Source organism: Chelmon rostratus, chromosome 8, assembly GCF_017976325.1.
Source record: "Chelmon rostratus isolate fCheRos1 chromosome 8, fCheRos1.pri, whole genome shotgun sequence".
Classification (NCBI taxonomy): Eukaryota; Metazoa; Chordata; class Actinopteri; order Chaetodontiformes; family Chaetodontidae; genus Chelmon; species Chelmon rostratus.
In genome coordinates this window covers 18,036,279-18,049,975 of record NC_055665.1, presented here as the reverse complement: position 1 = coordinate 18,049,975, position 13,697 = coordinate 18,036,279, and the positions used below count along the sequence as shown (strand labels likewise).

General features: G+C 41.0%; 1 long non-coding RNA gene across 1 annotated transcript in view; it reads left to right on the top strand.

Moving 5' to 3' along the window:
* Nucleotides 1-13,697, top strand: part of LOC121610996 — a 59,553-nt gene that overhangs the window by 144 nt on the left and 45,712 nt on the right. The window lies entirely within an intron of this gene.

Sequence of the window (13,697 nt, the reverse complement as noted above, 5' to 3'; positions counted from 1 at the left end):
AGTGAACGCACCTTTAAATACGACAGACGTGGGAGCGCGATGTTTCATGTTTAGGCTGTTAAAGCGTGTGATTAGACCGTTCAAGCGGCGCTGTCCGAAAAAACGCGTCCCCCGCGTCAGCGTCCAATCAGACGCCTTTGCGCCGCCGCAACTGGTGCCAAGACGCGTTTCTACACACACACACACACACACACACACACACACACACACACACACCGCGGGCTACTGTAGCAGCCTATGGCAGCCTATGGCATACTGCTGAGGCTCCCATCTGCACCAATCAGAGACGAGATGTAACTTTGTTATTTCTGCTATTGGCTGCTCATAACACCAGCCCTGAAGACAAGCCACTATCACACATTTCTACTACATTCCCGCTTGATTATAAGTCCATTATTCGGCTTATAGTGACCTTTTTAGTATTCACTTGCATTACTTTATCTCACACACTGTGTCTGTAATTATTACATTCAGTCAAGTTCATGCTTTGTATGGTTTTACTGTAAGATTATTTTAACACTTCAGGTAAGATTGATAGGTCAAACTGCTTGTTTTTAGTGACCTTATTAATGAGTTTCATGTATTAAGCAACACCTCAATAGTTCCATTATATTTCTATAAAGACTTGATTGTTTTCAACAGTACTGGATAGAGTTTGAAATGATCACATTACGGTAATTTTTTTTTCCATGCTAATCTATTCTTATATTATTTGCTACATATTATATTCATTCTTTTGTCCTGTGTTAGTGTCATTTTAAACCTATAATAGGATCACTATAGTATAATTGTCATCATAAAGATTATGGTGGCATGTGCTACATATTACAGAAGTGTCTTAAGGGTCCACTCGGCAAAGTGTTAGTAAGTTCAGACAGTAAATTTAAGCTAATAAATATTTTGGTTATGTTGTGGTTGTCTATTCTAATAATATTCCTATAACTCTCTATTCTTATACTGACCCTGTGGTATAAATTATTGTGAGAAAGCTTTATTTTGCCATTTAAAATAGGATGACTAGTGCTTTTCGAAAGGTTAATGATGGCATGGGTTGCTTCTTAATGTTGGCTCTTATACTAAGGGTCTTTTCAGTAAAGTGTTGGTGAAGCTATTCAGGAGGGAGCCACTCTAAGTGTGTGCAGCGTTATTAGACACTGAGCGAAACCATAGCAGCTGGTCGTCTGAATGACATGATATAAGAGCGCTTTTTCTTTCGTGACATGTTTTCTAGCTCTGCTCGGCGTTTCCACGTCCATTAGCTGGATATGTAAAACACATGCACACACATGCACACACAATTTGATACATAATTGTGGACATCATGTATAAGTAATGACTATTGTAGCCGGGCCTCTACTAAGTGGCAAATGGCTGTGATCCTACACTAAAAGTGGAGTGTTTCACTCTCACATTTATCTCAGAGTCGGAGATTAGGAGGCATTTGAATCCATGTGATCCGTGAACTCGTTTTTTTTTTTTTTTTTTTTTTTTTTTTACATCAGACGTCAGGGAACTCAGCCATACATTTTCAGCTATCATATCGTGACCTGCTTTATCTTGCTTCAAATGAGGCAAGCTGAGATAAAATGTGACAGGCAGCTTGTACCTGAGATGAGTAAAATTTGATCTGACAGGTCCAAGCAGGCCTAATTGAAATGAATTGAATCAACCAATTTCTCCTGCTACTGTAATTAAATTAGTAGCTGGGGTGTAATTGGACATCGAGTTGGCACTCAAGAGGAGATGACAAAATGCTCATTGCTGCCACCAAAGGACTATGTGTCAAATTCAGTGTGAAAGGCGGCGCACCAAAGGCTGGCTGACACATTGACAAGGCTGGTGCTTTAGCAGAAGAGTCTGCAAACAAAACGCCCTCCGATTATCTGCCAGACTCAAACACTGCCTCATATTGAGCGAAATATGTGGAGATCTGCCGACATGTGCTTAAAGGAGACTTGACATGCAGCATATGTGGAAACGAGAATATTTCCTGTAGATATACGGTCCAACCACTGCTTTTATAGTTCAGACTACTGTTTTTCCTGGGACCGTAAAACTTTTGAGTGAATTCCAAAATACTGAAATTACATTGTTAGCAGCTCTTAAATAAAGAATGAATCTATTAATCCATAGCTGAGAAACTCTGTGACTCATGAATAATGAATCAGCTGATGAGAGATGTTTTAAACAATTGAAGGCAAGTCAAATACAACTCTGCGGCAGTCAGAAGTGAAAAACACTGTTGGCTGATTTCTGATATTTATTACACCAATACATTGGCCTAACCCTCCCAGATATAGATATATGTAAGAACATTAATACATTTGATGTTTGAATTGGAGGCCCTGTATCAAATATCTCACATATCAGCTTGGCCCACGCAGGAAAGGAAGAGGTTTTACTGCTCCGAGGCCTTGGTCATCTGTGGCTCTAATGCCATTTCCAAGAACAATGAGCAGAAGGGGGCTAAAGTCGCACTGATGACACTTAATCTCATTGGAATTCCTTGTCAGGTTTGACCTTGGGAAGATATTAGCCACTCGACAAGTGACTGTGTGTGTGTGTGTGTGTCTGTGTGGGAGGAAGGAGGTGCCTGTGTGTCTCCGTCTGCAGTTATGTGATTGCAAGTGTGTACGTGCACACACAGAGTGTGTGTTTTATGAAATGTCTTAGGACTAAACACAGGTAAAATGCGCTTTAGGGCAATTTTAGATTCCCTTCTTTGAGTGCAACTGTGGGTCAGAGAACCTTCTCAGTATTTGCATGGTGGTCCTGATGTGTTGCTGGTGGGGTGGGGGGGTGGTGCAGAGGTGGCTGTGCTGTGCATGTGCCTGAAAGCAACCAGCAGCCAGACCAGTGGGCTGCAGGGATCTGTGGCCCAGTGATATGTGTGCCACATTGTCTGTTCAATAGAGGCCTTTGAATTTTTAAACAGCATCAGTTACTTCATACTGCCATTGTTTTGGCACCATTTGCCTTGCTTAATCTTGGTAAGTGCATTTCTACACTGTCTTAGTGACAGTGTAGAGGTGTGCGTATGTTCACGTGTGTGTGTCTCAGCAGAGGGGGCGCAGATAGATTTGATATGTCGCATCGTGATTCAAAGCCAGTGAAAGTTAGCATACTGATAAATGTACAGTGTGTGTGTGTCCTTTGTAGTGATTAAACCGCCGTTAGACGTTTGTGTGTGTGTGTGTGTGTGTGTGTGAGTAGGTGGGTTTGAGTGCATGCTTGTGCGAGCATGTGAGAGTGCTTGACGCCATCTGAAAGGAAGAAAAGACAGAAAACAAAAGATTAAGAGAATAATGTTCAGCATTCGCAAGGTTCCTTACATTTTTAAAGCCAGTCAGGATTTGACAAATGCGACATCTCGCTAAGGTCAGAAGTGTGTGTTTTCCGCATTTGCTCCTAAAACGACTGCTTGCTTTCAGTCAACGCTATCTTCCAGAGCATCAGTGCGAGCTCGCTGCTCCAACTGCAAAGATGCAACAATGTGAATGAGGTGAGGTCGATTGCAAAAGGCCTGTGAGCTCAGGAGCAGCAATTAGAGTTAAACTGATACCTTTTAGTCAGGTATCTCAAGCTGAGATGGTGTAAAAACCGTATTGTTTTGCCCCTAAATGAAACCAAAAAAGGCAAATCCTGACTTTTGTTGTGGAATTAATAATGAAATAGGTGACTGGTTTGTGCTTGATCCTGTTTTGTGGGCCTGAATGTGCTGTTTTTCTCATTTAACAGGCAGAACAAAATGAAAGGAAATGTGCTTCATGTTTTACTGAGACAGGAAAGCATAATATTATATATGACATAATATACCAAATGTGATTATATAATGATGGATGCGGAGGAAAGAAAACACACACATTTTAAAAGCAAACACAGGACAGTTTTTGCAGATTCTTCTAGACGCCTGCACGCAACATGACTGGAAATCACAGGAAAAACACCTTTTTTGTGCACCTGTGTGAAGGATAAAGTGAAGTTATTGTTTGAAAAATATGAAAATATGGCTTGTGTGAGTAACAAAGCTCTTAAAGGTGAAGAAACAAAAGGTCTTGATTGCCACGGGGCAGAGCTGGCTTCCAACAGATTTCACATTCCTCCATTTACAGTACTGGATGCACCGCTACATGTCTGCAGTCCTTCAGCCTTTCTCTGTCTCCCTCCGTCTCCAGGGAGAAATATTTGCACAGTGAACCCTTCTCTGTATAGTTTCTATGCTCTTCCCTCTTTGTTCCTACACTGACTTATTTATGGTAACCTGCTAATGAGCTACACGGTCTTTTGTAGTGAGCGACAGCGTGTGTAAACATTTAGATTTTTTCCCTCAAGTACACGGCGAGATCCACCAAATTAAAAGGCACAAAGTGAAATGAAATCACGGAGCAACCTAACACCTGATCAAATACAAGGTTACCCATGCAGTGTTTTGTGTTTTGCCGTGTTAATGCCCTATGTTGCTATCAGTCTGGCGTGTGTTTTGGAGGACTGCCAGCCAGTGGAGGAAGAGCACCTATTTTGTGGAGAGGTAATTGCTACACACTAGCCTCTGATTGCCAGGATCTTTCACTGGGAACAGCCCCGGCTCCCTTTTCACTTGCACCGACAGCCTGATTACAAATCATCTTATTGATTTGATGAGTGCAAGATGTTTGCTAATAACTGTTCTCATACCATCTGTTAATCTTTGTTGTGATTAAAGAGGTAATCCCAATAGCCATTATTCCCAATGACAAGAGCGGGGATCGTTCTCTTACACAAGCTTTAGCCCCTCACAGGCCACGCAGGGCTGAAAAGGGCGGGCGGGTGGTTGTGTCGGGGGGGGGGTGCAGCACCAAGGATATCAGTGATCTCCGAATGCAATTGAGAAATCTGCTCCACCTTCCACATAACAAACACGATACAAAAAAAAGAATTACACCCCTCGCTAAAAATCCATTACCCCGTATAATCACGCAAAATGATTTTTCTTAAATATGATAATAAATCACAGGCTGGATCAATAGCCTGCGGACCAACTGCTATGCCCTGATAACGTATCAATCAATATTTAGTATTTAGATTTTAATTAATACCTCGGCGGGGCTTGGAGCCTGTTAACACAGAGAGAAATATAATCTGTGATAAAAATGGGCCGGAGTAAAGAAACTGATAAAAGCGAACACGGCCCTGTTAGCATTCCACAGTTGTTCCTCATATCTGTCATTGATCAGTCAATTGCTTAGTTGTGATTAAGGACCCTTCAAAATCAAGCTTGGTGTGTGTGTGTGTGCATACGCGCGTTTGTGTGTGCAATGCATAGGGGAGGTATGGATGAGTGTGTTTACATGGCAACGCACTCATCGATCATGCTTCGTAGGGATGAGCCAAGCTTCAGAGGCACCTGCTGCGACCTGTGCATGCAGAAGATCGCAGACTAACATCGTGTGTTGGACCACGAGAAAGAAATATTACAGCAAACAAAGCTCGTATTGATCGCAAAGAGCCTTTTGGGATTCGCCTATGATTTCTAAAATGTTTTAGGTTTTTTTTAACAGTGTAACACAATTTACTGCACTGACATTTTTTTCTTAAAACTGTAGTAATCCTTAGCAGATACAGGTTTCTTGAAAACACTGTTTGACTTCAGAAGGTTTGTGCCTGTTTGTCTGAACTACTCTACTCTACAGTAAAGCAATTAATTGGCTGTCGTGCAACTCTGACGGAAACACTTGGGCAAATAGTTTCTGAGAGATGCATTTAATTCATTGCATCTCGAATATGCACGCGATGGCCCCTCTGTAATCTTTTCTTAAGGTTTTAAGTGTTAAACACTGGACTGCCAACTGTTTTTCAATTGGATTGACTCTTGTGGCATTTGTAATTGGAATCCTTTTGCTTTATAAAGAGATTAAAATAGATAAATATAGAAACAGACAGGCAGAGTTTGACCATCAGGATCTGCATGGCTAACACAAGATTAATAAGACGCATAGACAAACAGGATCCTGTGCTAATCCTCCTTTGAACTAGTGCATTTGACTTGTAATCTGTTGACTTGCAACTTTCCACGCTTCCTGTCCTGCTTAAATAAGCAAATGCATTCATAAAAAAAAAAAGATGGTAATATTTTGCATTTCTTCAATATACATAATAATTAGAACGTATGAATTCATAGTGAGGACACATCAAACAGTCCCAGTCCAAAGCTTGACCACCACATTAGTGTTAAAAGTGTGTTAAACTGAAAGTAACCATAGTGTGAAGTGGAGCCACAGTACTTCACCTTTCACTTTTCCTTTTTATTTTTGTACATCTCAGGAAACCTCGTCCTGTACTGCTGCTTACGTGTCCCTTGTCCCCGGAAAGTCAAGATGTGGTGCGAGCTGACGGGGACATGCACGTGTTGCTCAGGGTTACGGCTGGATTTAAGTGTCCCAGGGCTGTCAACAGGTCAACAGGATATAGGGCCGCAGCAAATGATCGCCCGAGTGGATGGTGTTTCTTTTGAGCTGATCCCCGACACACACATCCACTGTCACATTGACACGTACAGGAAGACACATACACACACACACACACACACACAAACAGCGGAGGTCAGGTTAAGCAGCTTGGGTGTCAGTTGCGGTTGTTATGTGCGTTCTGTTTGCCACACATTAGCTCAGTGAATAGCTTTGGTGATATATATGATATCACATTGTTCAAACAGAAGTACAGTTTTACGGATTAGTGTATTAGATTTAGTTGATGTTCCAGCCACAAACAATACAAGGCAATGCAGATAAAATTATGTTGAAGACGACAGTGAGATGCAGCGCAAATCCCTCAAATTACATCACAACCTTGATACAAAAACATGACGGGATTGGAACATTTTCCCACTCAGCACAGCACGGCCATCAAATTGCAGTTATCGGTGTCGAGCTGGCATGTCAGCTTTGCTCTGTGGTAAAGCTCACACACCATGAGACTGGACTGGATTGGCCAATCCCTATTAATCCCTTCTTACTGTTAGGACGACAAGGTGCCAAAGGGGCCCAGCGCAGGGCTGGCATGGGGTGTGTGTGTTAGCAGAGTGAGTCAGCTGCTGCCGGCATTACTGTAATTGAATTAGCGTATGTGTGGTCGGACACACTTCTAACAGCGGAGGTGAAGGCATGTATTTGCGGTGCATTAGCTGTGGTGATTTGTCAACTTCTGTGCCCATTCACAAATTACCGACTGCATAGTATTACATTAAAACATTTATTTTGAGATATTACAAACAGAGCTACAGAGTCATGTTCTGATGGAAAACTGACTGTGTTGCTTTATAGCACGAAAGAAAACAAGTAAACAAGAGTATTAAAATGCTTTAAGTGTTCTTGCAATGATAGATGGTAAAAGGAATGAAAGGTAGAATTAAAAAAAAAAATCCAACAGTTTCATTCCTTTCAGGGACGGGAGGGCAGGAAGGCAGCAACACACTAATTTTCATGAGTGGCAACAGGATTTATGGTCTTAATTTTGAGGAGCACTAGCATTAGCAATGCCTCTGCGGTGAGAGCGGTCGTCTTGGCTACCAGGGTATAATTTGCCTCCATTATTTATACTTGAAGCTGCACTAATTAATATTTTAAGGGTAACAATCTGAAATTGACTATGTGTAACTTGAAAGGCGCTCCTAGTGACAGTCTTCAGCTCAACAGAGCATTAGTGTGTTTTAGTTTTAGCTTCTTTCAGCTTGTTGTTTTGGTTTTCTGTGACAGCAGCAGGCAGCTGTTTTCAGAAAAAAGAAAGGGCTAATACAATATAAACCTGCAGCCACATGCGGCAGACGGGAAATGTTAGCGACTAGCCGGTGAACATAGTGAAGCATTTAGCTGCTAAAGAGCCAAATCTTTCCCTCAGGGTTTGGTGGAGACCAAAACCGAGATAAAGGACAGTGGATAATGTATTTACACGTACGAGGCTAACAATAGCAGAGCCCTAAAAAATGTTGTTGTGTGTCTTCTGCACGTGGAAATAGGCAACTGTGTGCCAACACTATCACTACAATAAGTTTCTAATGAAATGATGATGTTGTGTGTATGCCCCACAAGCAGTGCGTAATTCAATTACAGCTGTAGTTGCAGCTGTAGTCTCGCCTTGCTACCTATTGCACCTTCACATGGAGTCGTTTGTGAGTTGGTGTTTTGCAGTTGTTGCAGTTGTCAGACTTCAACTTGCTTCATGTATTTTGACTACCAAGACCAGAAAAAATGAAGCCAATACTTTACAACAGTAACTACTAATGTAATATTTTTTTTTACATCAGTATTAAGCAATTGAAAAACAATAACAGGAAAAATTAATGCCGTGGAAAAACAGCGTAATTGAAAGACTGGAATAAAGTTGAAGGAGAGAATGAAGATGGTGGGTGGAAGAGGATGACGGACAGTTGTGGAGACAGGGTTGTTAGTTTATGTAGGCTGTGGGCTGAGTCGACTGGAAAATTTTGATCACTTTAATTTACTATATCCAGCGTTGCTTCTCTCCCTGTCCAGCACTTTTATCAAGCCCTGTGAGCCCGTATTGATTTTTTTATTTTCTGCCCAGGATAAGAAGACAGAGAGTTAGGGAGCTCTGGTGAATGGAGAACTTTCCTCAGATTGCTGCTATTCTCCAGCTTATTGCATCCTGTCGTTTGTAGTTTCAGATGATGTCCAGTACGCCACGGCTGCTCCAGCCAATAAACAAGGTGACTAACAATGGAAGAGGGCCGGGAATGAAGAGAGGGAGACAGGCTAACCACCACACCACACACATAAAGAGTGTGGGGGTGCTGGGGCAGGGGGGAGGGCATTTTGTAGCGGGAACTTGCCTTTGTTTTACGGTTATGTTGACACTTTTTTTTTTTTTTTAAGTGTGTGCTGTAGTTCAGCTTCAGAGCTTCTAATTATAACAATTCAAATCGCTCTAACAACATCCAGGGATATATTGAGGGATAAATGTTGTCATTTGTTTAATAAAGTCGGATCAATTTGATCATCATATAAAATTCATTCATGGGGATTATTACACATACTGATGCTTATCGGAAAATATATCGTATCCACAAGGAGTTTGGGATTTTCTCCCCCTCTTTCTTTTAACTCACAAAGTCATTTAAGGTTAGGATGAGCATGTGTTTGGCTAGAATGTATTATCTGCTTTCATCCTGTCCCACAATATGCTTTCATAGAGTTACCATGTTAGAATTCAAATAGTTACTCTGAGACTGAAGGCAAGAATACTATTTAACTTTTTTTTTTTTAATATTATTGTTACTGGTTCATCTGTGTCTCCCTGAGCAAAATTAATTATCACCTTTGCCCCAAAGAAAATGCAATTAAAAAGTAGAGGTAATGGTTTTTTCTCCAAAATGAAATGGGGCGATGGTTTTGTCCCCAATTCATTGCTTTTTGATAATGTGTGTATCAGACAAATTGTTGTACTATTCCATAAAATCTTTTTTTCTTCTTCATTTTTTTTTTTTTTTGTTCTCTTGTGGCTGTGTATTTGCATTTTCAAATGTTGGGATAAGAGGATGTGGGTGTGTATGTGTGTTTGAGAGGGGGGCAGGGGTGGTGTTGTTGGGAGGGTGGGGTAGAGAGAGAGAGAGATTAGTGACAGTCTGATAAAAGATGTCTCCGAAACCCTAATTAAAATTGAATACCCCTGCAAATGCAAAGCAACATGCAATCTCCAGGTATTTCATTTAGAGCAACTATCTCAGTGCGAGGCTGTTTTTTATGTCTTTCTTCATTGCACACAAATAGCGATCCCCCTTTCGCTTTATTTTTCACACTTCCACATCTGCCAGTGTCTTTGTCAAACCTCACGTTTGCTCTTCTCTCCCTCCCCTGATGTCAAAATAAAATCAAACGGAGTAACCCATAGTGTGTCCCTTTTATCTCTGCAACACTTCCAAGGTTCAGCTCATTAAACTGCAGAAAAAAAATAAGGGCTTCTAATGCAACAGTGGGCGCAGCGTCGAGCGCTTGTGTTTTTACAACACAAACATGCTCAACAAACGAGAACAAACTTTTTATTTTTTAACAAATGCTGACATTGGTAATGCTTTAATATTCTATGTTACTCTTTCCAATTTAAAAACTGATTCAAACCTATTCATCACTAACGATGCATGCTCAAAACACTCTCTGTTAAACTTTTTATATTTACTGGAAATCTGTGCTATTTTTGCTGAGGTAACAGCATAATTGGTGGTTATTCTAGGAAGCACCTCTTGCTTCTTGTCATTCCTCACGCCGGATCTTAACTAAAAGTGCATGTTCACAGTTTCTAATTCCTCCTCGTCGTCTTCTCGTTACATCATTAGAAGGCGCAGGCTCATCCTCTGTCCTTGGTCTTCAAATATCTGCGGCAGTTTGGTGAGTAAAACGAGAAGAGTGATTGCACTGTACAGCGGAAAGCCATGTTTGAGATCTGACCTGTGTTGTGGCTGCAGTAGCACTTTCACTTCCTACTGTCTGGTCTCAGACTGCCGGCCATGTGATCTCACTTTAGAGGAATCCAAACACGCACACGCAAACTCACACACACGAACACACACACACACACACTTGCCAGTGTCATCAGCAACTGGTGGCTTATGGTGTAGCCTCCAGTTTACGTGAATTATTTCAGGTTCTTGAATTGGTCCGGAAACTAACTGATACCAGCTAGTCTGTTCTCCCAAATATAAGCTTCCTTTAAATTTGATATTCTTGCACATTGTTGCATTTAGCGGTTTAATTTCTTATTCCTGGTTGCAGATGAGAGATTTAATGTGTTGAGTGAAGGTTTTAATGGGGCTCTTTCTCCTGCTAGAGGGTAAAAGTTTAAATAATTTTGCATTCTTCATACACTGGCATGCTAGTTGTTGTCTAATGTACACCTGGGAGGTCAAATTAAATCGGGGAAAAGAAAAAGGTTGAACCAACTGCAGTTAACAAATTGGTAATGATATATTTAGTCAAAACCCTTTTTTCTTTTTGAAATAAGAAAATAATGGCAATGCAAAATAAGACTATTTTACCAGTAAGAGAAATTTAAATGGGATAGCTCTAACAATAACCAGCCCAGGTTTCAGTGCATATTGTATTTTGTCATTAAAAAATGGAGAATATTAGCTCAAAGACTGTAAAAACACAACAGCTGTTGGCAGCCGTTACCCAGCAGCTTTGTCTCTCAGAAACCCATACTGGCTAAACTCAAAGCTCACACCTATCATCATTTTTTTTTACATGGCTGCCTGCAGAAAATACAGAGGAAATTGCTCTGACTTAAGCTACCGTTTAGTCATAAGGATATGGTCAATTTGGTGCACTGCCAAAGCCATGCTCCTGAGTCACTTTACTGTATGTATTTTCCCTCATCCATTCCCAGAACACCAGTTGAATCATACAGCAAATAAATAATCCCCAGCACAGAGAGTTTAAGGTGGTGAGCAACAAACATGTGTCTCAGACGTGTTCGCTTTCCTTTAAGCATGCAGAGGCGCCTCGTTTAACCTCCCCACTTTCCCTCTAAGCAGTTATCAGCGTTGCAGATGATATCTTGTCATGTTAGCTATTGATTCCTGTCATCATTACAGTTTGTAATAGCGAGGACCGTGGCTTGACGATTCTGTTATATCTGTGAGGAGTGACAGGCCCGTGTGTTAAAGACATGTTTACTTCACTCGGGGATCAATAAATGCTGTGAGCCAGCATGAGAAAGCATAGGCCCTTACCAGTGATATCGATGCACGACGTATCACATTATGAAATATACGTAGGAGGACGCCGCCCGCAAGATTAAGGAGTCCTCATAGATCAATGAAGAGCATGAGCATTAATATAGTGCTGCTACTTCCCTCCCCTGGACATCCCAGGTTATTTTTGCTCTCGGGCTGAACACTGATGCACATAGACGTGCTTTCGCGTGAACTGGGAGAATTAGTTTTGTCTGTTGGTGTTACAATCCAATATCTATCACTGAAAGGATTCTTTTCACTCCTATAGCCAAAGGTCTCTCATTTTAGGCTCAGGCAGAGGCCGCCGTGGCAGCCAAAATTGCATTTCTTTTAAGATTTTAAACTTATTAGCGGGTCTCAAAAACCTGCTTTTCACTCGCGGGGTTAACAGTGTGTGTGTGTGTGTGTGTCTAAGTGTGTGTGTATGACAGCAATCTTGACCTTGAGGGTGTAAAAAAGGCTGAGTTACTGCTTCATGTTGTCAGGAAATGTTCCCTCTAACGGTGATTTCGCTGTTTAATCCCATGCTGAAATTTAGCTGTCTTCATTTACCGCCTCATATTAACCCTTGTGTGAGCTTGTTTCAATTTGCAGAAACTCAAAAGAAATGTCAAACCTCTTCTCCTTCTTTTTGTTTTTTTTAACCCTTCTTGTATTTCCATCTCAAAATTGCTCATTTCATCTGCATCATAAACCTGACATTTGTTCGTCTGGTAATCATTTTGACCACATCCAGATCCAGTCGACCTCATGCACAAACCGAACTCGTAAACCCCATTTTCCACGATGCACGTCAGGCCTATATGAGCTTCTCATCTGAACATATCCCCGCTGCGGAGGACAACGGAGGCACGTTGTCATCCAGCTGACCCTTGAAGTGGCCAGATGAAGGGCAGGGAGGAGGAGGGGTGAAGGGTGGAAGGGAAGCTTGGGCCAAGGTCAAGAAAGCTAATTTGCTTCCTGCGTCCCCTGCCGTCCCTGAGAGGCAGACCACACACTGCCCATACGAGAGGGGCTTTAATGTGGTTCAGGGTGCATAGCAGGAGCTTGAACTCCAGCTACTGGGTCCCACATAACACAGGAAGCAAAAATCTGTGCATTATTGTTTCTCACTATCTTCTTATAGTGAACATTAAGAAAAGCAGCAATCGAACAACTCACAAACAGATTATGTTTTAAATGTGCTTTGCAGAAGTACATGACCGTCAGACCGGTGTGAACAACGGAGCAATTGATCAAATAAAATAACCAAAATCTTTAGAAAAAAATAATGTTCTCATGCAGGGTTCATTCATTTCTAGTAAAATGCACCACAAGTATCAAAAGTAAAAGGACTCATCATGCAAGATGGCCCCTGTCATTGTTAGATCAATGTGCATCATGATGGAAATTATGGTTGTTTTTATTACTGCTGTGTTACAATGTAAGCAGAATTTTAATTGTGTTGTTTCTCATGGCAGAGCTATTTCTTTCTATTATCTATTAAATGGGACTGTGTAGTGATCATTATAGAAACTGTAGGTTATTTCAATTTTAATCTGCATAATAATTTGTTACCGATCAATGCCAGATGAATGTAAAGTGGAGCAAAAAGTACAATATTTAACTCTAAAACATGAGAGACATAAAGTATAAAGTCACAAAATTGAAGCAAGTAAACTCAAGTGCTAGAGTACAGTACATGTAAATGCACTTTTAAATGTGCTAAATTATGCTACACTGCTGTATTTGTGCTACGATTATGATGCCTTTATTTATGGGAAACTGTGAATATGGCGTCTTAACACCTTTCCAAGTTCAATTTAAAAGTGTTATCAATCTGAAGAAGTGATTGAGGAGAGCAGAGATTTGTGGGTAGTCATTAATCAACAGGCATATTCTCAGCATAGAGTAATATCTTATATTGAAAACTGTATAGACATACTTTAAATGATACACAGGAGTGTGGTGTGTGTGTGTGTGTGTGTTCATGTAC